At 51.1% G+C, this 14,685-nt stretch overlaps 1 protein-coding gene and 1 pseudogene across 1 annotated transcript in view; one reads left to right on the top strand and one right to left on the bottom strand.

The window, feature by feature from the left end:
* Positions 1 to 14,685, top strand: part of LOC115600226 (zinc finger protein 850-like) — a 71,333-nt gene that overhangs the window by 5,273 nt on the left and 51,375 nt on the right. The gene's annotated exons all lie outside the window — the stretch shown is intronic.
* Positions 1 to 14,685, bottom strand: part of LOC115600224 — a 147,574-nt pseudogene that overhangs the window by 92,200 nt on the left and 40,689 nt on the right.

Here is a 14,685-nt window from a genome sequence, read left to right as displayed (position 1 = left end):
GGGACACTTGTAGGGACGTTCACCAGTATGGATCTGTAGGTGTTGGGTGAGATTTGACCTCCTTGTAAAGCTTTTCCCACAGTCAGGACACTTGTAGGGACGTTCACCCCTATGGATCCGTAGGTGTTGGGTGAGACCCCAGCTGGCTGTGAAGCCCTTTCCACACTGGGGACACGTGTAGGGTTTTTCTTCAGTGTGGACATGTTGGTGATTAATCCAAGAGGTGCTGTTGTTGAAGGCTTTCTCACAGTGAGTGCAGGGATACAACTTCTCTCCTGTATGGATGCGGTGATGACGTGACAAAGAGGAACTCTGGGAAAACTCCTTCCCACACTCCAGACACTTATAGGGTTTTTCTCCCGTGTGGATGCGGTGATGCTGTGATAAATCAGAACGCTGGGAAAACTCCTTCCCACACTCCAGACACTTATAGGGTCTCTCTCCCGTGTGGATGCGGCGATGCTGTGATAAACTGAAACTATGGATAAACCGCTTCCCACACTCAGAACATTTAAAGGGTTTCTCACCCGTATGGATCCGTTGATGCTGGATAAAAGCTGATTTCCATCGAAAAACTTTCCCGCAGTCAGGGCAGGTGTAGGACATGGTGCCTGTGTGATGGTGTCACCGCTGGACCAGATCCAAGCTGTCACTAAACCATCTCCTGCAGTCAGGACATTTCTGGGGTCTCTCACCCCAATGGATTTTCTGATGATGGAGATGGGCTGAGCAGATCCTAAACCTTCTCCTGCATTGCTCACTGATGTCAAACTTTTCTCCTGCATGGATTTCAATGATTTTCAAAATTACACTTAGACCAAAATCTTTCCCATCCTTACAACACCCAGGGTGGTCTTTTCCCCAATGGAGTCATCCTATGTTTGAGAAAGAAGCCATAGTATGGTGACAAAATAGGGTTTGAGCTTTTTTTGTGTTGGTGGCAGCCAAAACCTACATCAAACATACTGTAGGTAAAAATGGACTGTGAGGTGGAATAGGGAGGTTACCCATAGAGTTGGACACCCACTGATCAACCTTTACTTCATCTTTAGGAGGTACACTGACACCCAAAAGCCAAAGGGGTCATTGCATGGGGCAGGGAGTGCTGGGGTTTTGAGCCACTCCTGGCTTGAGCTGTGATGACCCAATTGTGCTGACACTGCAAGAGGTAATTTAGGACTCCCTCATTGCTGTCTTAAACCCCTGGGATGATTCAGGGGTTTATATCTCACCCAACCACTTCGATATGAGTTTGAGTCTCCTGTCATGGTAACAAATCCCACCATGACCTATAGGATTCCCCTCCTGCACCATCATGCAGGATAAGCTGCCATCTAGTGGGATGAGTTGGGGTCTCCTAAGGGAGTCCCCGATTGTGGCTTCCAAACCCTGGGGTTACCAAGTCCCCTGGAAGGATTCCGGACTTGCCATCCTTATCCCTGGCTCGAGGGTGACTTTAGGGTCCCCAGTTGCAAACCCCAAACCCTTGGGATGACTTTGGGGTCCCCTATCACAGCCCTGCCCACCAGTATTTATTGGGCTCCCCCCATATTATTTTGACGGAGCTAAAATCACAGCTCTTCCACCCTCCAGATGAGTTGGAGGGTGTCCAGTCCCACCACCCTCATCACAGGGATAAGTTTAGTTTCCCCCTCCCCATCTTGTGCTGCTCACCCCAACTTTGGGCAGTACTGGGATAACCACCCCCCTCCCATCATCTCCCATCACATCCCGCTACCTGCAAAGCGGACACAGACCAGGGGGGTGGGGGGCGAGGGGGGCGATGCTCTGGTGGTCACCAGTTAGGGGGTCCCAGCTGTGGGGCAGGGGTGTGGGTGCAGCCCGGGGCGGTGGAGCAAAACCTCCCGGGACCTGCAGCGCGACCCTGCTCCTTTTGCCATGCATGGTCACCCATCTGGGGCTCTGAGCTCCCTCTGCCCCCCAGGAGCTCCTGTGCCCTTCAGAGGGGCTGGGGCTGTGCTGGGACTGCCCAGAGCAGCCTGGGCTGAGCACTGGTGTGGGGCCAGCAGCAACTGGGCTGTGCTGGGAGAGAAAGGAGGGGAGGTGGGAGAGCCTGGAGGGAGCTGTTCTGGGCTGGCAAGTGAAACCCTGGCAGAGAAAGCCATGGGTGTCGTCCATTGAGGCTAAGTCCTTCTGCCAGAGCATCTCCATCCTCCTGCTGGCCTCAGTGCCTGCATAGGGGGAACTCCCAGCCCTGCCCGGGCTCTCTCCTGGCCAGCAGGGACTGCTGAGGCCATCCCATCAGATAGAGCTGTCTCCAGTAGGAGTACACCCTGTCCTAGGCTGTGGCTGCATGAAAGGCATCAAGGAGCAGCAGAGCTCATCTGGAGAGAAATCTCAGAAGAACAAGTGCCAGTGTCTGCCCCTGCAGGGGACTCACCCGGGCCATGGCACAGGCTGGGGCTGCCTGGCTGGGAGCAGCCCCATGGGAAAGGTCTTGGGGGGCACTTGTCATGACCCAGGGAGGGCACCCAGGGAGACACAGCTCGCACCCCTTGCTTTCTGAACTCCTTCTCAGAGAGGAGCCAAGGTGCTGCTGGATCCAACGTGTGTGCCAGACCTGGCCCTGCTGGGCAGAGGGACTGAAACCATACGGTCCCAGAAAATGCTCAACAGCTCCTCTGACACCACTGACTGGTACAGGGGGAAAGGACTGAGGGTCACATTATCACTTAGAGGAGCAATTCTTTCTCTAGGAAAGAAACAAAACAGGCCTAACAAAATCAGACAATCAAACAGCGATAAGAGGAATGTCCTGGGGCATTCGTAAATCCCCAGCCCAGAGCAAGACTGAGTAGAGGGATGGGATCAGGAGCATCCATCCCAGACTCTGAGGCACACACACTTCTCAGACCACATCACGACAAATTCTGTCCCTGAGTTTTTACCCATCCCAGCAAAACTCCAGACTCTTTGTGTTTCTGAAGCCTGCAGGACCACAGCTCACAAGCACTCTCCTAACTGGAGGGAGGACGTGCAAAGCAGCCTCCATCCCTTAAGGTGGAACATGGGCTAATATAGGGACACAGGTTGGGCTGCAACCTGTGACTGCCTCCAAAAACCTTGGCAGCTGAGGATAGAGACTGACATACTTTTTCCCCCCCACAGAATGTTTTATGCATCATGTAGGTCTCCTATGAGGCTCCTCATTCATTTCTACAAAGGTGGTATGGCCACTCCTTTTGGAGTGACCATGAGAAACACATGGTCATGAATTTCATGATGGAGAGGATGCTCCATGAGAAGTGAGTGACCATAAGAAATATATGAGAAACACAAGTCTGGTCTGTCACATCCCATCACACCCAGACAGTTCTATTGATTTATGATGGAACTTCTCTTGGAAGTCCAAAACCATCACAAAGGTCACCTTGGAAGGTTCTGACTGGAGGAAAAGAACAAGAAGTCTCACCCCATGAGTAACCTTGTGTTAGAAGTTTACCCAGAGGGGTTCTGGATCAGCCCAGGGTTTTGTTTTCTACACAAAGCCAGGGAGAGCAGTGGGACACCAGAGAAGGTCTGGAAATGTTGGGGTGATAGTGAGGTGGGAAAGCAGGAAGGGTGACAACAGCCTGAAGGGAAGGAGCTGCAGGCAGGGACAGTGTAGGACAGCCTGCAGGAGAGGTGGCCAAGGGCTCTGTCAAGGGGTGAGGTCATTGTCCCCTTGGCCAAAGCAGTGTCCTGGGCCACCAAGGCTGGGGAGGGGAAACCAGTATAGACCATTACAGACCAGTAGAATACAGTATAAAGCAGTATAACCAGTATCTACCAGTATAAACCTGTATAAACCGGTATAGACCAGTAAAAACCAGTACAGACCACTATAAACCAGTATAACCAGCATAGATCAGTATTTACCAGTATTGACCAGTACAGACCAGTATAGACCAGTATAAACCAGTATAAACCTGTACAGACCAGTATAAATCAGTTTTACCAGTATAAGCCAGTATAACCAGTATAAACCGGTTTAGACATGTATAGACCAGTATAAACCAGTATTGCCAGAATAAACCAGTACAGACCTTTTTCGACCAGTATAAACCAGTATAACCAGTATAGGCCTGTATCGACCAGTATAACCAGTACAGATCAGTATAACCAGTATAGACCAGTATAACCAATATAGACCAGTACATGCCAGTATAGACCAGTATAACCAGTATAAACAAATATAAGCTGTACAAACCAGTATAGACCAGTAAAGCCATTATTAACAGTATAAACCAGTATAGACCTGTATCGACCAGTATAACCAGTATAGAGCAATATAGACCAGTACAAACCAGTATAGACCACTATAAACCAGTATAAAGTAGTACAGACCAGTATAGACCAGTTTAATGAGTATAGACCAGTATAGAATAGTACAGACTAGTACAGACCAGTATAAACCAGTATAGACCAGTATAACCAGTATTTACCAGTATGACCGATATAACCAATATAGACCAATACAGACCAGTATAGACCAGTATAACCAGTATAAATGAATATAAGAAGTACAAACCAGTATAGACCAGTGTAGGCACGTATAAACCAGTATAAGCATTACTACCAATATCAGCCAGTATAGACCTGTATAGACCAGTAAAATCAGTATAGAGCAGTATAGGCCAGTACAAATCAGTATAGACCACTATAAACCAGTAAACAGGTATAGACCAGTATAAACCAGTATATATCAGTATAACCAGTATAAAGCAGTATAAACCCGTATAGACCAGTACCAACCAATACAGACCTGTATAGACCAGCATAGACCAGTACAGACCAGTATAACCACTACAGACCAGTGCAAACCAGTACAGACCAGTACAGAGCAGTATAGGCCAGTATAAACCAGTATAAGTACTACACACCACTATAGGCCAGTTAAACCAGTCCCTCCCAGTCCATCCCAGTTGCTCCCAGTTGACTTCCAATGGGTCCCAGACCCTCCCAGTTGACTCCAAATCACTCCCATTTGTCTCCCAGTCCCTCCCAGTCCCTTCCAATCCCCTCCCAGTTTCCTCCCAGTTCCATCCCAGTCTCTCCCAGTCCATCCCAGTTGCCTCCCAAACCTCTCCCAATTCCCCCAAGTTCCCTCCCAGTCCCATTCCAATCCTTCCCAGTTCCCTCCCAGTTCCCCCTAGTCCCTTGCCAATCCCCTTCAAGTTCCCTCCCAATCCCTCCCAGTCCCTCTAATCCCCCTCCCAGTTTCCTCCAAATCCCCTCCCAATCCCTCCAAGTCCCCCCCAGTCCCTCCCAACCCCTCCCAGCCCCTCCCAATCCCTCCAAGTCCCTCCAACCCCCTTCCAATCCCCTTGCAATCCCCTCCCAATCCCTCCAAGTCCTCCCAAGTTCCCCCCAATCCCCTCCCAGTTCCCTCCCAGCTCCCTCCCATTTCCCCCCAATCCCCTCTTAATCCCTCCCAGTTCCCTCCCAGTTCCCCCCAATCCCTCCCAGTTCCCTTCACGTTCCCCACAATCCCCTCCTAATCCCTCCCAGTTCCCTCCCACTTCCGTCCCAATCTCTCCCAGTCCCTCCGAGTTCCCCCCAGTCCCCTCTTAATTCCTCCCAGTTCCCTCCCAGTTCCCCCCAATCCCTCCCAGTTCCCTCCACGTTCCCCCCAATCCCTCCCAGTTCCCTCCACATTCCCCACAATCCCCTCCTAATCCCTCCCAGTTCCCTCCCACTTCTGTCCCAATCTCTCCCAGTCCCTCCCAGTTCCCCCCAATCCCCTCCCAATCCCTCCCAGTCCTTCCCAAACCCTCCCGATCCCTCCCAGTCCCTCCCAGTCCCTCCCAGTTCCCTCCCAGTCCCCTCCCAATCCCTCCCAGTTCCCCCCAATCCCTCCCAGTCCCTCCCAGTCCCTGGGAGGTTCCAAGTTCTGTATCTTTGTTGTTCCTTTTTCTTTCTACCTGAGGACATTGTGTCCGTGCTGGGTGATGCCAAGAACGACCATTCCCTTTCTTAGGGGGAAATGCAAAGTGCAGCCTGCAGGGCGTTCTTGATGGCAGTGCAGAAAGCAGCTGCCGTAGGAAAGAGAGGCTGCTGCGGGCTTTTGGAAAGGGACACTTGTCATGCATTGCTCCTCCTGCCCCTAAGGGAAGGTGTCCTGCAGGCAGGGCAGGAACGGGCTCGCTGCCGCTGCCCCCATCCCCTCAGTGTGGGACAGGACAATCGCTGCCAGCGCTCGGGGCTCCCCGCAGAGACCCCGATGATGCTGGTGCCATGTGGGGTGGGTGGGTGGGGATGAAGTGGCAGCGTGGGGACAGGAGTGAGCTGAACAAGCAGTGCCTGCTGGATAGAGGGTACAAGTGGTGGCACTGACAAGGCGGTTGTGTCAAGGTGGTGGAGGCAAATTATGCCAGACCTTTCTCAAGGAGCCAATGAGAGCAATGTTGTGTTTGGGGAGGTGAGGAGCAATGTTCTTCATGGAGTGTTGGACCTCCAAGGCTTTTCCTCACTGTCCAGTCCAAGCCTCTTGAAGAGTCACTCTGTACCACTAGTAGCAGAACTGAATTTTTTAAATTGAAAACAACTAAAACAGAGCTTTTCAATAACTTGTGTTAGATGCTCTTTGTTATCTTCCTCCACAGTGAAGCCTCTCCAATTAGCTGTGCAAATCTTGAACACTAAAAACATCACAGGGAAAGACATGGCTGCTCAGTACTGTAATGGTCCCCATGGTGCCAGAGGGTCTGAATCCATGATCCTCAGGTACTGACAGGAGACTGAAAAAAACACATCTTTAGAAGTTAAAGCCAAAACAAAAAACAAAGTTATCGTAAAGCATTGATTGGCTCCATTGGGTCCCATTGCTGACAAAGCCTCCCCAGAGACTTGTTAGAGCAGATCACTGGAGGCCATGATTGCAGGGAGGCAAAGATTCTGTACAGGTGGCTCTGAAAGAAAGGATTTTTCATTATTTATTTATTAATGCAGCATTGAGGACAAACTCTGACCTCCAGGAAATGGAAAGGCAGAGCTCATCCCTCACTTGTCAGTCAAGACTCTTCCTACAGACAGTACAGTGTGAAAATGAGTAATAAATTTTCTGACCTGTCTTGACCTCCTGAAGAAGGGGAAAGGAAGTCCAGAGATTCAAGAGAAAATGACTCCTGGTAGACCATGGTGGTTGAGGCAGCTGCCATGTCTGAGGTGAAAAAGCCCTTGGTCCTCTTGGGCCTTTCAGCCTTCCAGAGCCCTTGGCCACCTCTCCTGCAGGCTGCCCTACACTGTCCATGCCTGCAGCTCCTTCTTTAAACTGCTTTAAAAAGGCTTTAAACTGAAGGACAAGGAGGGAAGGACCAAAGATGGCAATGATGGCATCACCCCTACAATTGATCTGGGATAAAACCAGGCCTGCTGACCCAAGGAGTCCAGCCTGGACTTTCCCAGGGCTGCCCTGGTGATGAGACAGTAATTGGGCATGAGGGAGGAGGAACATGGAACCATTTTTCTGTATATTTGTATATATGTAGTAATTTTTCCTTTTCATCATTACTGTTTCATTAAAGCTGAGTAGTTTATTTTCCAACCCATAAGTCTCTGTCCCTTATTCTCTCTCCTTTCTTTATCAGGGTGGGGAGGGGCATTAATAGAGAGCATTTGTCATTCAGTTAATTGCTGTCCCAGTGTTAAACCCTGACAAATTTATTGGTGCCCAACGTGGGGCTTAAGTTAATTAGCTTGAGCCCAGTTCAAATTTCAGCTCATTCATATGAATAGTTTGAATTTTGACTTCAGTGGGAGGATACCCAGATGGCTCCGCTGAGTGGGAATCAAACAATTCTCTTTGGAAATCTCACAGGGTTAGAAATTAAACCAATAATGCTGTACCTTACTCATAGTCCTTGATTGTCCACTAACTAAAGCCTTTTGCTCTGCTTGACATCCTGTCTCTCTAATGTGTCACTTGACTCACTCAGCATAGTGTCACTTTCAAGTTCCCTGAGGGTGCACTTGATCCCACTCTCTGTGTCACTGTTTAATATATGTAACAGGACTGGTCCCAGTATTGGACTCCTGAGGGACCATATTGAAATCTGAGCAGTCCCCAACACCTCCATACAAAGGAAGAATTGGCATTTCTAGGCTATTAATGGCCAGGTTATCAGAGGAGCACTCCAAAACGCAAAAGGTAACAATTAATCCAAAGACAGGAGCCAGATGGCTCAGCTGAGTGGGAATGAAACTATTTTCTTTGGAAATTTCACAGGGTTTGAAATTAAACCAATCATGCCGTAATTTTGGTACTTATGGTATGTGATCTATGGCTTTTTATCTGGGATTAGTGTTGCTCTGTGGTTCATTCTTGGTAAGAGCTGCTCAAGAACCGTAGTTGTGATGTGGTCTTCTATCTACAGTGTTGTACATGGTACAGTGTTTTTTCACACACCTAGGAGATACACATAGGATAAACACTTCATACACACAGGAAATATCCCTATAAAGAGGAAATATCCCTATAAAGAGGAAATGGGCTGCCCACAGGTCAAAGCAGCCACGCCTGGAAAAGCTCTCAGGTATCTGAAAGAATTGGGTGTACGAGATGTGATCTATACCATGATGAGACTGTAGATCCTTATCACATGCCATGCCCTAAGCCTGTGAGGCAAAGGTTTGTGCATGCTGCACCATCCCCATTTAACCCTACACTGTCAGTAATGTTATGGGTTCCTGGAGAAATGGAACCAGCTGTGGGTGATGGGATTAAAACAGCAGGAGAATATGAAGATGCTGTCATGGCTCCTCATGGGGCCTGGGTCTCAGCTGTAAAGGGAACAGCTGAGAAACTGCACCTACCCCGTCACAAAGCCCTGGTGGTGGCTCTTGATACTCCCAGGCCTGGAACTGTCTGGGAGCAGGTCACAGAATCATGGAATCATGGAATGGGTTGGGTTGAAAGGGTTCCAGATCATCTTGTTCGAACCCCCTGCATGAATGGGTAGGGACACCTCCCACCCAACTGAAGCCAACCCTGTCCCTGTCCCCATGAAACTCACTGGAAATCTAGATACAGAGAGACAAAAGCCATCTCACCTTCCTGCCCTTTCAACAGCCATACTCATATTGCTTAAATGTGACTTTTTCTAAAATTTCATGTGTTTCAGTTAGTAACTGACATCACCCTGGTGCAGGATGCTTCAGAGCTGCAGATCCACATCTCCCTCTCCATGCTTCTCCATTGGCTGCAGGGGACAGCTGCCCTCTCCCCACAGCCTGCAGGGGAACTTCTGTTCCTGCCCTTCCTTCTTTCACTGATCTTGGGGTCTTGTGGAAGGCTGGCAGCAGGCTTCCACCTCCTTCTCCATGGACATCTCCAGCATTCTCTGCCACAGACATTCCATGGTCACCCAGGGCAGCTCCTGACTCCTGAGGGAGGTACTCTCCCAGATAAGGGCACCCCAGGTCTCCACACCCCTTATATACCCCTAGGGTCACTGCAGAGCCCCCCATGACAATGGTGTCCAGGCACCAGACCCTGCATCACAAAGCCCTGGTGGTGGCTGTGGAGACGTCCAGGCCTGGAACTGGAAGGGTTAAAGATCACCTAATTCCAACCCAACCCGTTCAATTATTCCATGATTCTGCTCAACTGAAACCAACCCTGCCCCCGTCCCCATGGAACTCCAATCCACAGCATCAGATCAGTCAGTAGTAGTGTCGCTTGGAGCTGCTCAAGGATGAGGTACCCGTGCTCTTCCTGCTGCTTGATCCTACAGATCATTGCCATGACCCTCCAGATCATTCTGAATCACAGAATACCTCAGGCTGGAAGAGACCCCTGAGAATCTGCTTGTATGAGTTCCCTGCTCAAGGGAGGATGAACCACATTGAGGTTGCTCAAGGGCATCCCCAGCGTGGCTTCATCCACAAAGAGGCTGAAAGTGCCTTTTTTCCCACCCCACATTGGGATTACAAAGACAGGATAAAGTGTTGGTACAAGTTCTGAACACTGAGGCATCATCACTGCTTGCCAGGAGGACTTTGAATCCCTGATGGCACTGTGACCCTCATCATCTCGTGAACTTCCCACCCACCACATCACCCACCTCTTCAATCCAGACATCACCAGGCTGGCCACAACAGGACAATGGTAGACCATGGCAAAGGGCTTGCTAAAGGCCAGGTGCACCCCATGCCTTTCTGTCCCCTGCCCACTCTGCTTCACCAATCCCCTCTTTGTCCCCCACCTGCCTGGAGCAGGCTGGACCCCATCACTGTCCCAGGGACTGAGGTTATAGAATCATAGAATCGTGGAATGTTTGGGGTTGGAAGGGACCTCTAGAGATCATCCAGTGCAACCCCTCTGCCAAAGCAGGATCACCCAGGGCAGGCCACACAGGAACATACCCAGGGATGTGTTGAAAGTCTCCAGAAAAGGAGACTCCACAGCCTCTCTGGGCAGCCTGTTCCAGTACTCTCTCTACCTCACAGACAAGAAGTTTCTCCTCATGTTAAGGTGGAACTTCCTATGTTCGAGCTTAAACCCATTATTCCTTCTCCTATTAATGGACACCACTGAAAAGAGATTGGCCTATTCCTTTGGACACCCACCCCTCAGATATTTAGAGGCATTCATAAGATCCGGTCTAAGCCTTCTTTTCTCATGGCTAAAAAGCCCTTATGCTCTCAATCTTTCTTCATAGGAGAGATGTTCAAGTTCCTTAACCCTCCCCCTAGCTCTCCCTTGGACTGTCTCCAGCAGATCCCTGCCTCTTGAACTACTGGATCCAGTATTGCAGGTGTGGTCTCACCAGGGCAGAGAAGAGGCGTAGGAAAACCTCCCTAGATATGTTGGATACACTTTTCCTGATGCACTCCTGGACACCATTGGCCCTTTTGGCCACAAGAGCCCATTGTTGACCCATGGAGAATTTACTGTCCACTGGGACTTCACATTTTTCCCCATGGAGCTGCTTTCCAGCAGAAAGTCCCCTAATCTGCACTGGTGGTTTGTGTTATTCCTACCCAGATGCAGGACTCCACACTTGTCCTTATTGAATTGGATGAAATTCACCTTTGCCCAGCTGTCCAGCCTGTCCAGATCCCATGGAGAGCAGCACAGCCTTCTGGTGTCTCAGCTCCCTGCCCCAACTTTGGATCATCAGGAACTTGCTGAGGTTACACCCCATCCCCTCATCTAGGTCGTTGATGAAGAGATTGCACAAAACTGGACCCAGTACTGATCCCTGGGGAACACCACTGGCCACAGGCCTCCAACTTGACTCTGTGCCACTCATCACAACTCTCTGAATACTGTTTTGAGCCCATTACCACTCCACCTCAACAGTCCAATCATCTGTCAAGTATTTCTTGAGTTTTGTTATGAGGATGTTATGGGAGACAGTGTCTAAAGCTTTACTGAAGTCAAGGTATATGACATCCACTGCTCTCCCTTCATCTGCCCATTTGGTCATCCCTTTGTAGAAGGATATCAGCTTAGTTTTTTCCTTAGTAAACCAATGTTGGCTGCTCCTGAGAACCTTCTTTGTGTTTGCACACTCAGACTACTGAATATTCTGGAAGGCAGACTTCTCCTTTCCTGCTCAGTATTGAGAGATACATTTACCATTGAAGAGATGTGGAATCCCCTCAGTTTCAATACAAATTTTCTCCTTCCCCTCTTTCATCCTCCTGTGTGGTATTAACTGTAGCAAAATGGACCTTCCAGTATCTGTAGGGACCTGAAGTGGAATCCTGAAGAGGGACTGTTTCTAAGGGCTTGTATGAAAGGATGAGGAGCAATAGGTTTAAGTTAGGAGTTTATTTGGATTGGATGTTAGGAAAAAGTTCCTTACCATGAGGGTACTGGAGAAAATGGAAAAGGTTGCCCATGGAGGTGGTTGAGGCCTCATCGCGGGAGATATTCAAGGTCAGGCTTGAGGAGGCTCTGAGAAAACAGATTTCGCTGAGGCTGTCCCTGCTTATTGGAGGGGGGTTGGACTATATGACACTGTGATGTCCTTACCAAGAAAAATAATTGTGTAATTTTATGATTCTATGATCTTCAGACACCTCATTTACCATAGAGCAGGCCCAGAGCTCACCAAAGATGGGGTTTAGAAGCCCAAATCTGTTTGATGGGCCAAGGGGCGGTTTACACAGACTGATAAGCCAAGGCTCAGTGCTGTGGAGACTGTGGACAGTAGAGTAGTATCCTGGGGGTGCCTGAAGGGTGGGTTTGGCCATGGTGGAGCTTTTCTTCACAGTGGGAAACCGCTTCGGCAAGAAAGAATGGCCCAAAGGGCAGCTGGGGATGCCTGGAGTGGAGAGCAGAAGAAAGAAATGTCACTGCAAGGGCCATGCTGGGGAACACCACATCCCCCAGAAGGAGCCTGGATCAGCCCAAGGCTCTGTGTGCCAAGGCAGAGGCAGGGAGGACACAGAGATGTCAGGAGAAGAAGGGGACAGAAAGAGGGGGCAGGTGGGTGAAGGAGCAGAGCCTGCAGGGCAAGAGGCACAGGGGATGGGAGAGCCCAGGACAGACTGTGCTGGAGAGGAGAGAGGGAAAAGCTGTGGAAAAGCTGGAGGCACACTTGGCAGAGCCAAGCTCTCCATGCCTTTGCTGATGGCTCTTGTCTCTGTCCCTGATGGCCATGGGGAGACAAGTGGAGCTTCCATTAGCACTGGGGCTCAGGGCGTCCTTGTGCATGTGCAGGAGTCTGGGAGGTGCTGTGCCATAGTCCTGCCCTTGGCATTGCCCAACTCCACGTGCCAGTGCTGCCAGGAGAGCACTGAGGGCTGAGGGAGGGACAGGATCTCCCTCCCTTGCCGGGGCCTGGGACTCAGGGCTGGGCCCTTTGCAGTCCTGACACACAGCCAGGCTTCCTCAGCACCAGAGCCACCTGCACCTTCCTTTTCCCCACCTGCCATCACTGCCTCCTGCTTCCTGCTCCCCCCACACCCTGCAGGGGACACTGCTTTGTCAGGGCTGTCCCTCAGGGGGACCCAGGCACATGCCAAGAAACTTTGGAAACTTTGGAAACTTTGGACTCTGCCTTGGACTTTCTTGTGGAGAAAGCAGCTTCTGCAGCTTCCTCTCCTTGCCTCTTGAGCAATTGTCATGGGCTCAGCATCATCCCTCCAGAGGGCTCCTGACAGCTGTGAGATGGGCTCCTGGGATGGAGGGAGCTGCTGGCAAGTGGGCAGTGATGCAGAGAAAAAGCTCTGGGCAGGAGCAGCTCCTCTGCAGAGCACAGCAGGGCTGAGGGCACTGCCAGGGTATCTGGGGGGATGAGCATGGCAGAGAGAGCTTCAAGGGGGTGAAGATGGAGGGGATGAGTGCCAGCTGAGTGGAAGAGAACCTTCCCAGCTTCTGACATGGTGAGTGCCTGGTGCAGGGCAGTGAAGGTGGTGCAGTTCCTGGAGGCATCTCCTAAAGCTGCAGAGCCAGAGGTGCTGGGAGCTGTAAGGGGGGAAGGGGCTGGAGGTGGAAGGGGAATTGTAGAGGAGTGAGGGGGTGTGTGCAGGCAGGGGTGCCCAGGGCTGTCCTTCAGAGCAGGGTCCTGCAGCCCAGGGGCTGTGTGCTGGGACAGGGACTCTGCTGCCTGCCTGCCTGCCAGGGGCAGCTCTCAGCCTGCCCGGGGAGCTCCCTGGTGCTGGCTGAAGCTGTGGCTGGCAGGAGAGAGGGAGCACAGGGCAGGCTCCTGGTGCTGGTGAGAGAGGGATGAATTGCTCAGGGCTGCTCACAGCTCCAGCTGATTACCAGAAGATTTCTGAGGGGACTTTTCAGGAGTCCCTTCAGGGCAGGGCTTTCCTGCTCCAGTCTGGGCTCTCCTCAGGCTCTGCTTCCACTTGTCTCTCTAGGACATGGAAAGCACTTTGTGCACTCAGCAGAAGGCACAGAGACCCCAGTTCTCCTCAGCCCTTGTCTGCCCTTCTCCTCAGCCCTTGCACAGCCAAAGATGCCCCTGGACAGGTCCTGCTGCTGCCAGGAGGGGTGTGCAGGGCAGAGCTGAGCACTCAGTGGGTGAGATGGGGGCTGAGAGCACTGACAGGGAGGAGAGCTGGGGACAGAGAAGCTACTTTGCTTCCACTTTTCTCTGGCTAAGCTTGGTGGGATGTAAACTCAGATGTGCAGGGGAGAGCAGGGGCTGAGACTCCTCAAGCCCCTGGAAGGGAACTAGGAACCTTGGGAACTGTCTCCACCCACCACCCCCAAGCAGCTCAGCTCAGGCTCCCCTTTCCACTTCCCTCAGGGGGTGTGTGCCCTGTTCTTCAGCCCCTGCACCCCCCGAGTGCCTGCAGGGCAGAGCTGGACACCCAGGGGCTGGGCTGGGCTCTGTGAGTAGGGTCAGGAAAGGAGATAGGGCCAATGAAACCAGCTCCTGCCTGGGGCATCTCCAGGCAGCAGATGTGTCCATGGCAAAGAGGTGTCCATATTCCCTCTGCTCTCTGGAGCTCTGGGTAATGTCCTCTGTGAGGCTGGAGAGGAGCTGACCCTCCCTTCATCAGACCAGCTCCCCCTTCTCTGCACACAGACACAGGCAATCCTCTTGCCCTGCTCTGTTCTCCCTGAGTGCAGCAGAAATGCTGAGGTTTTGAGACATCCAAGAATATTCCCCGGGAGAGGTGGGGAAGCTGAATTAAAAACGAAACCTCTGTGAAACTGCCTTCTGCAACCTGGTTCTTCAGCACTGAGAATACAGATGCTGACAATCCCTTTTGTTT

Source organism: Calypte anna, unplaced genomic scaffold (assembly GCF_003957555.1).
Source record: "Calypte anna isolate BGI_N300 unplaced genomic scaffold, bCalAnn1_v1.p scaffold_147_arrow_ctg1, whole genome shotgun sequence".
NCBI lineage: Eukaryota > Metazoa > Chordata > Aves > Apodiformes > Trochilidae > Calypte > Calypte anna.
This window is presented reverse-complemented; position numbering and strand designations above follow the sequence as displayed.